The sequence below is a fragment of the Lolium perenne genome, chromosome 7, assembly GCF_019359855.2.
Source record: "Lolium perenne isolate Kyuss_39 chromosome 7, Kyuss_2.0, whole genome shotgun sequence".
Lineage (NCBI taxonomy): Eukaryota > Viridiplantae > Streptophyta > Magnoliopsida > Poales > Poaceae > Lolium > Lolium perenne.
Window position 1 is genome coordinate 149,946,943 of NC_067250.2, and position 18,476 is coordinate 149,965,418.

Consider the following 18,476-nt stretch of genomic DNA (forward strand, 5'->3'; position numbering starts at 1 on the left):
TTAGCTAAACATTGCCAACTCATGGCAGCCTGATAGAGCAACACGATATCATATGGGAGCTAGCATTTATATATAACAGAAAATTTTGTGACACTCAAATAACTCTATCTTGGTGAAACATGTGACACTGGAAGAGGACTATAGCTAATTTATTTTGTAGCAAACAAATAAGACTATTACTAATTTGTTTAGCTAAACATTGCCAACACATGGCAGCCTGACAGAGTAACATGATATCATATGGGAGCTAGCACAACTGAATTGGCAAATTTTACTTTCGACGAACTATAAAATAATTTGGCATCTCGGTTACTTAATTAATGTGGAATGTGCAAGAAACCTGAAAGCAAGCATCATATGTATGTAGAATATAGAGTTGATGAGAAAAAGAATGTACTGTGCAAATACATCGCTTCCCATTGCATATTCGTAACTGTGTTTCTCCTCTTCATGCTTGCCGAAGGAAAAACTACTACCAGTTCTTCAGGGTTTGACCTGCAAATCTATGTATGAATCTCTCTAAATTTACTGTAAACCATATTCTACATAAATAATTCGGATCACATATAATACAAATTGGAAGATAATGAGAAAAGGAGATATTGGACCCTCATACCCTCAAAATGAAGCTTCATAAGCTATTTTTAAGAGAAGGATGCGATAACACACTTCTAAGGAGAGCTTGATTGTTACAGTCTATACGATAATAATCTTATTCATGCCTACTGAACTAATGAAAGAAAGATTATATACTATGGAAAAACTTCAACAGGCTAATTCCAAAGGCAGAACCAATTCTGATAATAAATAATGATCCTGGCATATAAAAATATAACTACTAAATAATATGAGTATTCTGGTAAAGCTGTGGAATTTAAAATTCGACTAAACACTGGATAAATCCCTCATGAAGCTCAATATACTACTCTTTCAACACATCAATGCCCTACAAAAATTAAGGGAGGAAGTACAAAAATTGGACATCTATTGCAAAGCAATTTTTCGATAAAGTGAATATATTAATATCAATAGATACCAAATACACCCAGCCTCTGCAACAACGCAATACCCTAATGCTAGTATGGATGCAAAGCAATGAATAAAAAAGTTATCTTTTCAAAAAAATATTATTTCCCGTGAAAAGATTATGTATTACTACTTCACCTTATTAGCTTGACATGTAAGAATAGAAATGAAATATCCTTTTCATCTTTACCTTTGGAAGAAAGTGGCAAGCGGATGGATCCCAGCTCTTGCACAATATAACATTGTCGATTGCTCAATCGAGGTGTTCTTGAAATTAACCAGCGAGAAGTAAATATAAGCAGTATATCATATATGCAGACAAAACACAAAAAGGACTTCTCAGATAGAAGTTAATAAATGGGAGATGCACAATGTAGTCAGCAGTATGATGGTTGCATACATAATCCTTTCTGGACAGTGTGCTTTAACTATCATGAAAACTGTATTCAGAACAGAGGCATGATGGCAAAGGAAGAAAACTTGGGAATTCAGTCACCACCACCAACATACTCCATAGCCGTTCTAAGACTTGATGGTAATTTCGCTTAACTCATACAGGGTAGCAGAATTGGTAAAAAAAATACCATAACAAAAGAGTCTGAACCATCCAATCTTTTTGCCCTTAAAGAAATGTTAAATGTATCTCCGTTAAGAACTCACTGTTCAGGAATGTTTGGGTTTAAGTATAAACCTTAGAGTAAATTCTTCAAGCATACATAGTACGCAGAGTATCATGCTTCATTTGGAGGCAGCAGTGCATTATTTTTTTAGAAACATGGAATTACTACACCCGGAAGCACCTATTTCCAGCAAGAATCTATTTGTCTCAAGATTCGTTTCTTACAGAATATAAGCCCTAAATCAAGGTATTTGAGAATAAGTTATACTTTCCTCTATACTGCAAAAATAATATTCGTTGATGACATATCTTGTAGGCTTTAGCATCAAAACAGAAAAAAATGAGATATTTCAGGAACAAAATAATAAACAAACCTATGAAAGCGAGTAGTGCAAGTAATTCGTCCAACCTATGGAAAAAAGTAACCAACAATCTTAACATAAACCATTAAAGTAGTGGCTCACCCAGGTACATGGAGGTGGCGAGGATTTAAAAAGCGCACTATCATGAAATCGTGCATCTATAGGAATTTGGGTCAAGCAAACAGAAATCGAAACTTAAAAATAAAATTGATAGAGAAAGGATAGATAATAAATTTGCTTTGGAAAGCATGTTCTCCGGTACTTATCTAACATGATGGGATTTGGATGAACCAAACAAAAAATTGAAAGTAGCAAGCCGTCCTTATTTCTTTAGCTGTAATTTAGACTCTAACCATACTAAATCTCAGATGCTCTGCCATGGCAATCCCGTTCTTAAATGGAAACATGTTTCAGAATACTCTGCATTGATAAAGAACATCTTTCAGAATACTCTGTCAAGGAACATGAAGAAATAAATACACATGAGTTGCAGTTGTCTATTTAGCATTTTCTTTGTTAATTAGGCATGTTCTTTTAGAAATACAGTGGGAGAAGTATTCATCTTAGTGATTTCTAATGTATAGTCCATCCTCAATTAAAATTGCAGCCTGCATAAAATTTGGGAGAAAATGGCAAACAAATGTGACACCTATGATACCGCAGGTTAAATATTATAATAGAGAACACAACCATAGGTAAGTAGAAACAAAATTTATGAAGGTTGATGTTCCTAACGCAATATATGCACATTGCAAAAGAATTTAGTTAAAGCCATGCACACCTAAACTGACTGCCTTATAATCAACTCATTAGACAGCCAACATGAAAGGTAAAAACGGAAGCATACATCAGTAACAAACAATTTTACGGTTCTTCACATCACGGTGAGTACTGATACCATATCTCATAAGAACCAACATTGGAAAACGCTGGTCGCTCACGGGCTAAACATGCTGAAAGTAAATTATCCTTGTACTCTAATTACATAAGAGCAGATAAACAATCAAATGAAATCTCTCTAAAGAGGACGGATTGTCATAAGCATGTCTCTCGCCAATAAAATCTGAATGTGTAAGAAAAACTGTACAGTACCTTGAACAGCTTGTGCCTAAAACTTCCCTGTGAGACACTTATGCTCCCCGAGATTTAAGTCCTATACAAAACACAATAATTTCTGTATATAAGTAAATCAATGGAAAGTTAAGTAGGAGTTTTCTGCTGAGCATTAAACAATCCCATTTTCCTAAAAATAATATTCAATCTAATTTATTTCATGGTAGTGTAGGAGCCAGTACCATGAAATAAATTAGAATTGAACACTATTTTTAGGAAAATGGGATTGTTTAATGCTCAGCAGCAAACTCCTACTTAACTTTCCATTGATTTCAAAGAATCACATGTAGCGTAGTCTCCTGGTCTCGCAGCAGAAATAGAGCCCATGAAGCTATTAGGTTACAGTTACCACACATATGCGGGCACAACTGAAGTTTAAGATCCGGTTATTACAGTTCTGTTTTGGTGTGCTAGGTTGCTAGCTACTGATAATTTTTAGCAAATAGATTTTGGATGGAACATCTAGGAAATTAAAATGGCCATTTGGTGACTGCGTTCAGAAGATGAGCAAGATCATACATACCATTTATGAACGAAACTATGTAAACTTTAAGCTGCATTATACACTTTTGATAGGAACAAATTAATCATACTCCAAAAAAACTAAATATGTACTCCTAGGGCAAATTAATCAAATGCACCTGAAAAGAAAACTTACCTCGAATTTTGCCAAGAGATGTGCATCATAGCCACGGCTGGACTGCGCTGATTTTCCTGATGGTCTTCCATGTCCCAGTGTAGCAACTCGCACAAGCTAGTGGAGTACTAATCTGAACCTAGAATTGGAGATGAACAAACACAAAAAAGAGAGCATAAAACTAACCAGGTCTTTCGACTGATGTAACTTGTATGTCGTGGATGAAGAACTCTAGGCAGATGTGCACCTAAACTTGCATCTTTTCTCTTATCTGGACCATATCTGGACCAGCAGCTGCAAGAGGTATCTCTCACAGGGACATGAGAAGAACACGCCAGGGAGGACCTGGGCCACGGCGGCGGCAGTGAGAGAGATGGAGGGAGAAACCTGGGCGCCCCCGCCCCCCTTGCCGCCGCTGGACGCCACAGCCTCCGCCCCACCAATGGATCCCCTCCCATACGTCCCTTTCCGTCGATGGACGCAGACTGCATCGTGGCTTCGTGGTCGTCGTCCGAGTGGTGGCGGGACGATTCCTGACGAAAATCAACAAATTTTAGTGGAGCTGAAATTTCAATGGAAAAATAACCAGGGAAATTGCCAGGCAAGGTGGATAGAGAAGGGCACCTCCATTTTGTAGGTGAAGCGGTAGTAGACGGCGGCGGCCATGGAGGCGATCCCAAGGTTGGACATCACCGCGGCCACCAGGTACGTCCGCTGCTCTGACTCCTTACTTGCCTTGCGCTCCGTCACGCCCATCCGCGCCGCCGCCTGCCGTCTCGTCCACCTCCGTGGCGTCGGTCTGCCGTCAGACGCCACGCGCGGGACGGGCACTGAAGTGCGCCGAGAGAGAGAGAGAGAGAGAGAGCGGCATGAAGGCGAGCCGCGGGCGGCGAGAGGCACCAGAGGAACAGTAGGAAGGCGACGGGCTGTGCCTCGCCGGAGGGCCGCCGTGTAGTCCGCCGGAGGAGGAAGAAGAGGGCCGAGGACGCGCTGGCCGCCGCGGGGCCGAGGAGGCACCGGCCGTTGCAGAGCCGAGGAGGCGCTGGCCGCCGCACGGATGCCCGGCGGCCGGGGAGCCGAGAAGGCGCCAACCGCCGCGGACGGGCCGGCCTCCGGGCAGCCGAGGGGGCGCAAGCCGCCGGAGGGCCGAGGACACGCCGGCCGCCGCGGACGTGCTGGCCGCCGCACATCAGAGGACGCGCCGGCGGCGGGGGAGCCGAGGAGACGCCGGCCGTCGGGGAGTGGAGGGGGCGCAGGCCGCCGTGGAGCCAAGGATGTGCCGGCCGCGGCTGCTGCTCCGTGTGTGTGCCTCTGTATGCTCGCCGGAGAAGAGCACGTTGGGGAGAGAAAAGCACGGACGGTCGCGAACCGACTAAATTTGGTCAAAGCGGTGCACTATTTTAGCTAAAGTCACCCAGCCAATGAACAAATACGTAGGAAAGAGAGAAGAGCATGAAGATAGAAATCGCACGGAGCACCCAAATCACACACCAGAAACAATCAACGAAAAGCAGGCTATACGTGTCAGCATGAGGTTAATTCAGAAAGAAGCTCAAAATTGTGGAAAAAAAGATGTTGGTTGCCCTATAATATAGTAGTCCAGGTACGTCCGCTGCTCTGACTCCTTACTTGCCTTGCGCTCCGTCACGCCCATCCGCGCCGCCGCCTGCCGTCTCGTCCACCTCCGTGGCGTCGGTCTGCCGTCGGACGCCACGCGCGGGACGGGCACTGAAGTGCGCCGAGAGAGAGAGAGAGAGAGAGAGCGGCATGAAGGCGAGCCGCGGGCGGCGAGAGGCACCAGAGGAACAGTAGGAAGGCGACGGGCTGTGCCTCGCCGGAGGGCCGCCGTGTAGGCCGCCGGCGGAGGACGACGAGGGCCGAGGACGCGCTGGCCGCCGCGGGGCCGAGGAGGCACCGGCCGTTGCAGAGGCGAGGAGGCGCCGGCCGCCGCACGGATGCCGGCGGCCGGGGAGCCGAGAAGGCGCCAACCGCCGCGGACGGCCGGGCCTCCGGGCAGCCGAGGGGGCGCAGGCGGCCGGGGTGCCGAGGACACGCCGGCCGCCGCGGACGTGCTGGCCGCCGCACATCAGAGGACGCGCCGGCGGCGGGGGAGCCGAGGAGACGCCGGCCGTCGGGGAGTGGAGGGGGCGCAGGCCGCCGTGGAGCCAAGGATGTGCCGGCCGCGGCTGCTGCTCCGTGTGTGTGCCTCTGTATGCTCGCCGGAGAAGAGCACGTTGGGGAGAGAAAAGCACGGACGGTCGCGAACCGACTAAATTTGGTCAAAGCGGTGCACTATTTTAGCTAAAGTCACCCAGCCAATGAACAAATACGTAGGAAAGAGAGAAGAGCATGAAGATAGAAATCGCACGGAGCACCCAAATCACACACCAGAAACAATCAACGAAAAGCAGGCTATACGTGTCAGCATGAGGTTAATTCAGAAAGAAGCTCAAAATTGTGGAAAAAAAGATGTTGGTTGCCCTATAATATAGTAGTTATTCGTGACCGATCGGGAGCTAGACGCGTCCTTAGCGTATATAGTGTGAATTGCACTGCTGCCGGACTATCACGTAGTATTCATATTTGCACAATATTATCCTTCCTATTTCTTTGTGCTGTAGTACTACAAAAAAACATACGAATCATATGTGTAATCTTTTTCATACCTAGCCTACATGTTTGAGCAAGAGAGATGGTTTTGCATTATTAGGATTATGCCACTATGATAGTGTCCCTAGATCTCGCCAATATTAGGATTACGCCACTATGATTCGATAAATTGTATTATGTACCATTGAAAGCGCTTGACGCCGGCAACCATTCATCAACAATTATCGACGCAACTCACCTTTGACACCCCTTCATCAGTGATGCTGACCGCTGGAGCACCTTCTCCAACGTTATTGGCATCTTACCACGCCAATGATGTTTCCACGGCCCATGGTGAGGACTGAGGCTGAGACCTTAAAAACTCGAGTTTAGATTACTGAACTCGTGTTTACGGATCGAAAAATGACTTGCGCAGAACAGAAACTGAAAAACCAAACTGTAAAAAGGCATCTTTTGAGAATATCCTATTTTTATTTTTTTTCCTCTTTTTTCCTCATCTTCTTCCTCACAGCCAGCACCTGCCCCTGCCCCGCGCCCCGCTCGGCCGCCGCGCATGGCCCCGAGCCCGGCCGCCGCGCCCTGCCTCGCGCCCCGCGCCGCGCCCGATCGCCTCGCATGGTCCCGTGCCCGGCCGCCACGCCTCGCCCCGCGCCCCGCTGCCGCGCATGGCCCCAAGCCTAGCCGCCGCGCATGGCACCGCCCCCGGCTCCGTGCCCGCCGCGCCTGCCGCGCGCCTCACCGCGCCGGCCGCCCGCGCATGGCCCCGCGCTCGGCCGCCGCGCCCCGCACCCGTCCGCCGCGCCGCCCCGCCCCACGCCCGCCGCTCGGCGCTCTCGCCCCCCACGCGCGCGCCGCGCCACCCGGCTCGCCCCGCCCGCCAACGAGGTCGCCCCGCCCTGTCACGGACGCCTCCAGGGCCGCCCCGCCCGTGCCCGACGAATTCGTGGCCGGCCGGATGCTCACTCTTCCTTCCCCGAGCTTGCAAGGCATGGCTCCGCCGAAATTTGGTTGAACTTTGGCCGGATTTTATCAAATTTGGTCCTATTCCGGTAGTCCTCCGGCGGAAGTGTACTGTTTCGAGCTGAAGTTTCAGCCCGCCAAAACATCACTAGGAGTACAGTTCACCGTTCAATTCGGCCTTCCGACCCCCACAAATAGGGGCCAGAGTTTGGTTTCGGGCTCGACCTGTAATTTTTTTTCGGTTTCGTCCCATTTACAGTAACTGATCGCCGATTTCCAAACTGAACCCGTATACTGACGGTTATTTTTCGGTTTTGGCCCTTTTACGGGCTCTGTTAGAGATGCTCTTATCCCGGATCCCCTTTGTCCACTTGTTCACCTCTGCTTCTCGCCGCTGGCCGCGGCTCTCCACGTCACTAGTACCGATCTTCGGTCCGAGCGCACAACCGCCGAGGTGTCGCCTCGAACGCTCCACCAGAAAATGCAAAAAAGCCCAAATTTTGAACAGTTCACCGATCAGAAACTCACTTACCACACATAAACTGGCTAGCTATCAGTTATGGTATTACACATACTTTCTTGATAAAAAAAATTTGTTGTATCGGTGGATTTTTTAAACCCTAGCAAATGTGTTTGGTGCTCAACATCAGAGTGATTTAAATTGTCAGTCCAACATGGTTTGATGGCCTGAGATGGTTTGGATCTTTCCCTCTCGAGGTGTTTTTTTATATTTGGGAGATTGAGATGACGATTGTGATTTTGAAAACTTGGGCCATTTAGAGAAGGAATGATCACATCTTTATGGGTATTAAAGCAAGTTTATTTTGATGGAAGAGTTTTTTCAAGAAATAGGTCACTTTGGTTCTCAATGGAGTCAAAGCTAGTGAAATATGTCAACCTCAAATCTTGGATGTAGACCTTCTCTTAAATTTCCTTGTAGATCACACTTTGTTTATCCATTTTCTATATTTTTTTTTGAACAAGGAGTGCCCCGAAGGGGCTGGAAGCTTTTCATTAAACTCAAACGGTGGCGGTACAAAATGTTACAAAGGACCCCATAAGATCTAAAATTACATATAGATCCCTAGCATTTGCAGAAAAGACCTCACTAAAAGATGAAGAAAAGCAATCAGATCCTTCTCTTTCGCCGCCGTCGAGCCAGAGAGCTGCTACGCCGCCGTCATGCGAAGAGGCGGGGACGAAACCACTTGCCTCCACGCAGCCGTAGTATGCGACTGCAACCCTCAGGAAGAACCTCACAACGGAGGTTGAAACGCCGGAGTCCATCGCCGGCAATTGGATAGGCCATGGAGTGGCCTTGGAGCTGCTCAAGAAAGTAACTTCCCACCTCCGGAAAGCAAAGAAAACACCATCGTCACCATCTTCATCTTCCACCTCGCCTCCACGGCCGGCCAGGTCGATGTCGAGGATGTCAAGGGCGCATCTTTGCAACCCGCAGTGCTTATTGCAGGGGGGGCTTGGCAGGAGTAGCAAACGATTCCATCCCCCACCTTGGGGACTTGACATCGCCGCTGCTCGGCCATCCACCGGTGCCGCACCAACACACCAGGGACAGAGAGCCCCTTCTCATCTCCATCGATCCACCGTCCTCCATCCGTCTTCCCCACCCCTCACCACCACGGCCGGCCAGTGGGAGAAGAACGAACAGAATAAACATGGAGATCGAAGAGGGAGAGCAAACCTTGGGCTTATTGACGGAGATCCTTGGGGGAAGGTCGAGCGGCGCCATCTCCGACCGCCGGAGCTCCTTGCCGCGCTGCCTCCACCACCAAACACACCGGATCTTGCCCAAAAAATCAGGTGCTAGACTCCCAAACGACGGCATCCAGCCGAAAACAGACGACCTGAACCTATCTACAGAACCGGCGCCTCCCCCTCCCCATCTCCGGCCGGCAGCGCCGCCGGAGAAGGGACGGATTCGGCCCGGCCGCCCTCGGTCAACGGGCAGAAGAAAGGTTGGGGGCGGAGAGGGAGGAAGAAGGAGAGAGGAGCGAAGCGGTGTCGCCCGTAGCCCGGATATCCATTTTCTATACATTTTTTTAGAAAGAATTACTAAAATACGAGTAGGGAGTTGGTGTATCCCCTAAAATAAAAGTTGTATACAAGCATCTGTTTGCAGGCAAGTACTCTCTTCCGTCCACAATAAGTGTCAATTATTTAGTTTAAATTTAAGCTAATTTAAACTAAAGCCATTGCAATTATTATGGATCAGAGGAGTATATAATAAATTCGAGGATACTCCTATAACATGCTCCTAAAATATATCGTGTGCTTAGCGAATTAACATGCTCCTAAAATATATCGTGTGCTTAGCGAATTAAGTCGGCCGGCATCAGATTTCAGAAGCTGTTGATGAGAACTCCGAACATTACTGGTACGAGTCACGTGCATAATAGTTCAGCTTAGGGTAGCTGTACTTGTAGACATGAGTTAATATCCGTGCCAACCAAATTTATGCCCGAGATGAGATGAGGTTGGGCGTGCACGCGCAGCATGCCAATACTGGGATATCCCGGTTTAGCATTTGTATTACTTCTTCTATTATAAATTTGAATTGCAACAAAAATTATGAAACCAAGGGAGTAATTACCACAGTCCTCATCCAAGTGATCCAGGAGCGGATATGTTTGGCTTAGGACATCTCCAACAGGGCGACACACACGGACGCGGAGCAACCGTTTGCGACCGCATGGTTGAAAAATGCATTCGCACTCAGGCCCAGCGGCCCGACGCATAGTGATTGGGCTGTCCGCGGAGATACAAACACAACCTAAATACGCGTCTCGGATGCGTCTCCACGGACGCTGCACGGTCGCGTCAAGTGTCCTTGTATACTAACCTGGTCCCACAGGTCAGGGATCGAAATTGACCGCGCGGATTTGCTTCGTATTCCCCTTCTTTGTTGCCCTAGTGCGACGTCGCACTAGTGGAGAAGAGGCCTTTCGTCCCAAGCCTCTCGGAACATATGTCCCCGTTTTGAACCAAACCGGGTCCAATGGGGGGCACTGGACCCGGTTTGTGATACAAACCGGGTCTAAATGCCCATCGGCAGGGCGTGGCAGGCTGTGTTAGGGCTCAGATGCCTTTAGTCCCGGTTTGTATCACAAACCGGGACCAAAGTGTTGGAGATATGCTCAAGAGGTAATAATAAAAGTGGTTATTATATATCTTTATGTTTATGATAAATGTTTATATACCATGCTATAATTATATTAACCGAAATATTGATACATGTGTGATATGTAAACAACAAAGAGTCCCTAGTATGCCTCTTAACTAGCTTGTTGATTAATGGATGATTAGTTTCATAATCATGAACATTGGATGTTATTAATAACAATGTTATATCATTGTATGATCATTGTATGAATGATGTAATGGACACACCCAATTAAGCATAGCATAAGATCACGTCATTAAGTTATTTGCTATAAGCTTTCGATACATAGTTACCTAGTCCTTATGACCATGATATCACATAAATCACTTATACCGGAAAGGTACTTTGATTACATCAAACACCACTGCGTAAATGGGTGGTTATAAAGGTGGGATTAAGTATCCGAAAAGTATGAGTTGAGGCATATGGATCAACAGTGGGATTTGTCCATCCCGATGACGGATAGATATACTCTGAGCCCTCTCGGTGGAATGTCGTCTAATGTCTTGCAAGAATATGAATAAGTTCATAAGAGACCACATACCACGGTATGAGTAAAGAGTACTTGTCAGGAGACGAGGTTGAACAAGGTATAGAGTGATACCGATGATCAAACCTCGGACAAGTAAAATATCGCGTGACAAAGGGAATTGGTATCGTATGTGAATGGTTCATTCGATCACTAAAGTCATCGTTGAATATGTGGGAGCCATTATGGATCTCCAGATCCCGCTATTGGTTATTGGTCGGAGAGAGTTCTCACCCATGTCCACATAGTTCGCGAACCGTAGGGTGACACACTTAAGGTTTAATGTTGAAATGGTAGAACTTGAAATATGGAATGGAGTTCGAAGTATTGTTCGAAGTCTCGGATGGGATCCCGGACATCACGAGGAGTTCTGGAATGGTCCGGAGAATAAGATTCATATATAGGAATTCATTTTATAAGTTATAAAATGATCCGGAAGATTTTATGGAAGGTTCTAGAAAAGTCCGGAAGAAATCAATTTGGAAGGCGGAGTCCCGAAGGGACTCCACCTCCCATGGCCGGCCAACCCTAGAGGGGGGAGTCCAAGGTGGACTCCACCAAGGGGGCCGGCCACCCCCCTCATGGAAGGGTGGGAATCCCACTTGAGGTGGGAGTCCCACCTTGGGTAGGTTTCCCTACACATGGAAATTTTGGGTTGGGGTCTTATTCGAAGACTTGTAGTCCAACACTTGGGAGTTCCACCTATATAATGAAGAGCAAGGGGAGGGGGCCGGCCACACCAAAGCCATTGTGGCCGCACCCCCTTAGTGGCCGGCCACCTCCCCCTCTCCCAAACCCTAGCCGCCCCCTCTCCTCCACCTCTCCCGCAAAGCTTAGCGAAGCTCCGCCGGAGTTCTCCATCGCCACCGCCACCACGCCGTCGTGCTGCCGGATTCAAGGAGGAGCTACTACTTCCGCTACCCGCTGGAACGGGGAGAAGGACGTCGTCTTCATCAACACCGAACGTGTGACCGAGTACGGAGGTGCTGCCCGAACGTGGCACGGTGATCAAGATCTTCTACGCGCTTTTGCAAGCGGCAGGTGATCGTCTACCGCAGCAACAAGAGCCTACTCTTGTAGGCTTTGGAAATCTTCAAGGGTGAGTCTCGATCATCTCCTCGTTGCTCCCGTCTTCTAGATTGCACCTTGGCTTGGATTGCGTTCTCGCGGTAGGAAATTTTTTGTTTTCTATGCAACGAATCCCTACAGTGGTATCAGAGCCGTGTCTATGCATAGATGGTTGCACGAGTAGAACACAATGGTTTTGTGGGCGTTGATGCTCTTGTTGTCTTTAGTTTGAGTACTTTGCATATTTGTGGCATAGTGGGATGAAGCGGCTCGGACTAACTTTACATGACCGCGTTCATGAGACTTGTTCCTCGTTCGACATGCAACTTGTATTGCATAAGAGGCTTTGCGGGTGTCTGTCTCTCCTACTATAGTGAAGATTCAATTTACTTTTCTATTGACAACACTAGTATCACCGTTGTGGTAACCGGCAGGAGCCTTATGGTTGTGCCATAATGTGATGATGAATATGTATGAGATGATCATTATTGTATTGTGGCAACCGGCAGGAGCCTTATGGTTGTCTTTAAATTTCATGTTGAGTAGTATTTCGAAGTAGTTGTAATAGTTGCTACATGAGGTGAACAACCATGAAGACGGCGCCATGGACCTTGACGCTACGCCGACGATGATGGAGATCTTGCCCGAAGATGATGGAGATCATGTCCGTGCTTTGGAGATGAAGATCAAAGGCGCAAAGACAAAAGGGCCATATCATATCACATATGAACTGCATGTGATGTTAATCCTTTTATGCATCTTATTTTGCTTAGATCTCGACGGTAGCATTATAAGATGATCCCTCACTAAAATATCAAGATAATAAAGTGTTCATCCTTAGTAGCACCATTGCCAAGACTTGTCGTTTCGAAGCATCTCGTGATGATCGTGTGTGATAGAATCAACAAGTGCATACAACGGGTGCAAGCCAGTTTTGCACATGCGGATACTAAGGTGGCCTTGATGAGCCTAGCATGTACAGACATGGTCTCGGAACACGTGATACCGAAAGGTAGAGCATGAATCATATGATTGATATGATGAACACTTTGAGTGTTCGCCATTGAAATTACACCTTGTCTCGTGATGATCGGACTTAGGTGTGGTGGATTTGGTTCGTGTGATCACTAAGACAATGCGAGGGATATTGTTTTGAGTGGGAGTTCACCTAGATTTTTAATTATGTTGAATTAAAATTTGAACTCAATTTTTCATAAACTTAGTCTAAACTATTGCAAATATATGTTGTAGAGATGGCGTCCCCAATCAATTTTAACCAGTTCCTAGAGAAAGAAAAGCTTAAGAGCAACGGTAGCAACTTCACCGACTGGTTCCGTCATGTGAGGATCTTCCTCTCTGGCGGAAATCTGCAATATGTGCTTGATGCACCGCTAGGTGACACTCTGTGGCCGAAACCGATGAAGTAAAGAATGTTTACGCGACTCGGAAAGCTCGGTACTCTCAAGTTTAGTGTGCCATCTGTGCGATCACGGAAGCCGATCTTCAAAAACGTTTTGAGCACCACGATCCTCATGAGTTGGTCAATGAGCTGAAAGCTATATTTGAAACTCATGCGGCCGTGGAATGCTATGAAGCATCGAAACACTTCTTCAGCTGCATGATGGAAGAAGGCAGCTCCGTTAGTGAGCACATGCTCGCCATGACCAGGCATGCGAAGAAACTCAGTGACTTGGGAATAGTGATTCCTAACAGACTGGGGATTAATCGTGTCCTTCAATCACTGCCACCAAGTTACAAGAACTTTGTGATGAACTACAATATGCAGAACATGAACAAAGAGTTACCTGAACTTTTTGGCATGCTAAAAGCTGCTGAGATTGAGATCAAGAAAGAGCACCAAGTGTTGATGGTCAACAAGACCACCAGTTTCAAGAAACAGGGCAAGTCTAAGGGAAAATTCAAGAAGGGTGGCAAGAAAGCTGCCACGCCTCCTATGAAACCTAAGAACGGCCCTAAGCCTGATGCTGAGTGCTATTAATGCAAGGAGAAGGGACACTAGAAGCGTAATTGCTCCAAGTATCTGGCTGATCTGAAGAGCGGCCTTGTCAAGAAGAAGAAAGAAGGTATATCTGATATACATGTTATAGATGTTTATCTCACTGGTTCTCGTACTAGTACACAGGTATTTGATCTTGGTTCGGTTGCTCATATTTGTAACTCAAAACAGGAACTAAAGAATAAACGAAGACTACTGAAAGATGAAGTGACGATGCGCGTTGGAAACGGATCCAAAGTCGATGTGATCGCTGTCGGCACACTTCCTCTACATCTACCTTCGGGATTAGTTTTAAGCCTAAATAATTGTTACTTTGTACCTGCATTAAGCATGAACATTATATCTGGATCTTGTTTAATGCAAGACGGTTATTCATTCAAGTCTGAGAATAATGGTTGTTCTATTTTTACGAATAATATCTTTTATGGTCGAGCACCTGAAAAGAATGGCTTATTTCTGTTAGATCTCGATAGTAGTGATACGCATATACATAACATTGATGCTAAGCGAATTAAATTGAATGATAATTCTACTTATATGTGGCACTGTCGTCTTGGTCATATTGGAGTGAAACGCATGAAGAAACTCCATACCGATGGATTACTTGAATCACTTGACTTTGAGTCACTTGATAGATGTGAAGCATGTCTAATTGGAAAAATGACTAAGACTCCATTCTCTGGAATGATGGAGCGAGCTACTGACTTATTGGAAATCATACATACCGATGTGTGCGGACCAATGAGTGTAGCATCGCGCGGTGGTTATCGTTATGTTCTAACCTTCACAGATGATCTGAGTAGATATGGGTATATCTATTTCATGAAACATAAATCCGAAACTTTCGAGAAGTTTAAGGAATTCCAAAGTGAAGTAGAAAATCAACGTAACAAGAAGATTAAATTTCTACGATCTGATCGCGGAGGTGAATATCTGAGTTATGAGTTTGGCATGCATTTAAAGAAATGCGGAATACTTTCACAATTGACACCGCCGGGAACACCACAACGAAACGGTGTGTCCGAACGTCGTAATCGAACTCTCTTAGATATGGTTCGTTCTATGATGTCTCTTACTGATTTGCCGTTATCATTTTGGAGTTATGCATTAGAGACAGTCGCATTCACTTTAAATAGAGCACCATCAAAATCCGTAGAAACGACACCGTATGAATTATGGTTTAATAAGAAACCTAAGCTGTCGTTCCTTAAAGTTTGGGGTTGCGAAGCCTATGTAAAGAAGTTACAATCGGACAAGCTAGAACCCAAAGCGGAGAAATGCATCTTCATAGGATACCCTAAGGAAACTATAGGGTACACTTTCTATCACAGATCCGAAGGCAAAATCTTTGTTGCTAAGAACGGAACCTTTCTTGAGAAAGAATTTCTCACTAAAGAAGTGACTGGAAGAAAAGTAGAACTCGATGAGATTGATGAATCTTTACTCGTTGATCAGAGTAGCGTAGTACCGGAAACTGTTCCTGTGCCGCCTACACCGGCAACAGAGGAAGCTAATGATAATGATCATGAAACTTCGAACGAGGAAACTACTGAACCTCGCAGATCGACAAGGGAACGTGCCACTCCTGATTGGTATGATCCTTGTCTAAATGTCATGATTGTGGACAACAATGATGAAGACCCTGCGATGTATGAAGAAGCGATGATGAGCCCAGATTCCAACAAATGGCAAGAAGCCATGAAATCCGAAATGGGATCCATGTATGATAACAAAGTGTGGACTTTGGTAGACTTACCTGATAGCCGCAAGGCTGTCGAGAATAAATGGATCTTCAAGAGAAAAACAAATGCTGATGGTAATATTACTGTCTATAAAGCTCGACTTGTCGCAAAGGGTTTCCGACAAATTCAAGGAGTTGACTACGATGAGACTTTCTCACCTGTAGCGAAGCTAAAATCTGTGAGGATTTTGTTAGCAATAGCTGCATTTTTCGATTATGAAATTTGGCAGATGGATGTCAAAACGGCATTCCTTAATGGAGACATTGAGGAAGAGTTGTATATGGTACAACCCAAAGGTTTTGTCGATCCTAAAAATGCTGACAAAGTTTGCAAACTTCAGCGTTCAATCTATGGACTGAAGCAAGCATCAAGAAGTTGGAACCGACGCTTTGATAAGGTGATCAAAGACTTCGGGTTTATACAGTGTCATGGAGAGGCCTGTATTTACAAGAAAGTGAGTGGGAGCTCTGTAGCATTCCTGATATTATATGTAGATGACATATTATTGATTGGGAATGATATAGAACTATTAAGCAGTATAAAAGGTTATTTGAATAATAGTTTTTCAATGAAAGACCTTGGTGAAGCATCGTATATATTAGGCATCAAGATTTATAGAGATAGATCAAGACGCCTAATAGGGCTATCACAGAGTACATACCTGGACAAGATTCTAAAGAAGTTTAGAATGGACGAAAGTAAGAAAGGGTTCTTCCCCATGTTACCAGGCAAGGTCTTGAGTAAGACTCAAGGACCGGCTACGGCAGAAGAAAGAGAAAGGATGAGTCAGATCCCCTATACTTCGGCAGTAGGCTCTATTATGTATGCCATGCTATGTACTAGACCAGATATTGCACATGCTGTTAGTTTGACTAGCAGATATCAAAGTGATCCAGGGATGGAACACTGGACAGCGGTCAAGAATATCCTGAAGTACTTGAAAAGAACTAAGGATATGTTTCATTGTAGAGCTCGGTGTGGTTCCTAGTGCATTGGACCCACTAGTCATCTACTGTGACAACATGGGTGCCATCGCCAATGCACAAGAACCAAGGTCACACAAGAGGCTGAAGCATATCAAGCTGCGTTATCACTCGATTCGCGAGTACATCGAAGATGGAGAAGTAAAGATTTGCAAAGTACACACTGATCTGAATATAGCAGATCCGTTGACTAAAGCTCTCCCTAGGGCAAAGCATGACCAACACCAGAATGCCATGGGTGTTAGGTATATTACAATGTAATCTCGATTATTGACTCTAGTGCAAGTGGGAGACTGTTGGAGATATGCCCAAGAGGCAATAATAAAAGTGGTTATTATATATCTTTATGTTTATGATAAATGTTTATATACCATGCTATAATTGTATTAACCGAAACATTGATACATGTGTGATATGTAAACAACAAAGAGTCCCTAGTATGCCTCTTAACTAGCTTGTTGATTAATGGATGATTAGTTTCATAATCATGAACATTGGATGTTATTAATAACAAGGTTATATCATTGTATGAATGATGTAATGGACACAACCAATTAAGCATAGCATAAGATCACGTCATTAAGTTATTTGCTATAAGCTTTCGATACATAGTTACCTAGTCCTTATGACCATGAGATCATATAAATCACTTATACCGGAAAGGTACTTTGATTACATCAAACACCACTGCGTAAATGGGTGGTTATAAAGGTGGGATTAAGTATCCGAAAAGTATGAGTTGAGGCATATGGATCAACAGTGGGATTTGTCCATCCCGATGACGGATAGATATACTCTGGGCCCTCTCGGTGGAATGTCGTCTAATGTCTTGCAAGCATATGAATAAGTTCATAAGAGACCACATACCACGGTACGAGTAAAGAGTACTTGTCAGGAGACGAGGTTGAACAAGGTATAGAGTGATACCGATGATCAAACCTCGGACAAGTAAAATATCGCGTGACAAAGGGAATTGGTATCGTATGTGAATGGTTCATTCGATCACTAAAGTCATCGTTGAATATGTGGGAGCCATTATGGATCTCCAGATCCCGCTATTGGTTATTGGTCGGAGAGAGTTCTCACCCATGTCCACATAGTTCGCGAACCGTAGGGTGACACACTTAAGGTTTGATGTTGAAATGGTAGAACTTGAAATATGGAATGGAGTTCGAAGTATTGTTCGAAGTCTCGGATGGGATCCCGGACATCACGAGGAGTTCCGGAATGGTCCGGAGAATAAGATTCATATATAGGAAGTCATTTTATAAGTTATAAAATGATCCGGAAGATTTTATGGAAGGTTCTAGAAAAGTCCGGACGAAATCAATTTGGAAGGCGGAGTCCCGTAGGGACTCCACCTCCCATGGCCGGCCAACCCTAGAGGGGGGAGTCCAAGGTGGACTCCACCAAGGGGGCCGGCCACCCCCCCTCATGGAAGGGTGGGAATCCCACTTGAGGTGGGAGTCCCACCTTGGGTAGGTTTCCCTACACATGGAAATTTTGGGTTGGGGTCTTATTCAAAGACTTGTAGTCCAACACTTGGGAGTTCCACCTATATAATGAGGAGCAAGGGGAGGGGGCCGGCCACACCAAAGCCATTGTGGCCGCACCCCCCTTAGTGGCCGG

The 18,476-nt window shown here is 45.6% G+C and overlaps 1 long non-coding RNA gene across 1 annotated transcript; it reads right to left on the minus strand.

The window, feature by feature from the left end:
- Window positions 1-1,222: 1,222 nt before the first annotated feature.
- Window positions 1,223-4,024, minus strand: LOC127300886 (uncharacterized). The gene is made up of 3 exons (XR_007851623.2): window positions 3,779-4,024; window positions 3,100-3,160; window positions 1,223-2,427 (listed from the first exon to the last, which is right to left on the minus strand). It is a non-coding gene; the product is annotated as an uncharacterized lncRNA (long non-coding RNA).
- Between the last annotated feature and the right edge of the window lie 14,452 nt (window positions 4,025-18,476).